The following is a 1,016-nucleotide window of genomic DNA, read 5'->3' as shown; positions in this document are numbered from 1 at the left end:
CGCCCTGTTTGAACAAAGCTTGGCAAACAGGTTTTTTACCGTTGACCCAGCAAACACCCGGCGGGGACATAGTAAGAAAATTTTCAAGCTCAGGGCACACACATTAGACAAAACTTTTTTTGATTTCGGGTAGTAGCTGCGTGGAATGACGTTCCTCCGACGGTTGTACACGCTCCTTCTCGAACCCAATTTAAAGCACTATTAGACATTTATTTATGCGAATCCTCGCGCTGGCGAGCATACTGCCCCGCGCTGAGAACATAAAGAGCAGTGCTACACCCTTTTTTCACCTGTGCCTTTCAGGTGAACGACAGCCACTGACCGACAAGAACAAAACCGACCCGGGAAACTTGGCAAAAGCCTCGATCCTGTGTATCAATCCGTGAATCTCGACTTTCACTACCTAGGCTTGGTCAGCCGAGCAATATCCCAGCCCTCGTGCTTTTTTCGTGTTGCTTGACAGCTAGGCACCGAAAATGTTACGCCTGGACGATTTATTTCCTACTTCCGACCGGCCGGGATAATTACAGCGGGACGGGTAGGAAAAGTTTTGTTAATGGGCTGGTGAGGTAGAAGGTGGAGGGAAGCACCGATTGGGTACTGATAGGGCGGCCAGAGCCGGGCAGGTCGAGCGATTCGCGTACACCTGAAAAGCGCAATGAAAAGCAGCAGCGTACAAGTGCATGGTCGGAGTCCACGCTCGTGTTCCAGAAGGGGCGGCAGGCGGTAATAGACCCTCGCCACCGATAACTGACGGTGATGTGGTCTATTTGGATTCGGCGCTGGTTTGATGGTGGGCACCAGGTTGTCAAGCGATTTCCGCTCTTCTGGAAATTCGTACTGCACAGGAACATCATCATCATCTTCATCGACAGCATGCAATCAGTGTTCAACACCGATGCTTCACTACCGTACAACCATGACTTATTTGAAAGCCTTATTGTAAAGAAAATAATAAAGGTGGATGTGGGAGGGACTTAGTGCTAGCTTAACACAATCATTCCGAGGTGCCTACA

Source organism: Opisthorchis viverrini (genome assembly GCF_000715545.1).
Source record: "Opisthorchis viverrini unplaced genomic scaffold opera_v5_133, whole genome shotgun sequence".
NCBI lineage: Eukaryota > Metazoa > Platyhelminthes > Trematoda > Opisthorchiida > Opisthorchiidae > Opisthorchis > Opisthorchis viverrini.
The sequence above is the reverse complement of the archived record's forward strand: the minus strand, read 5'-3'. Positions refer to the sequence as shown.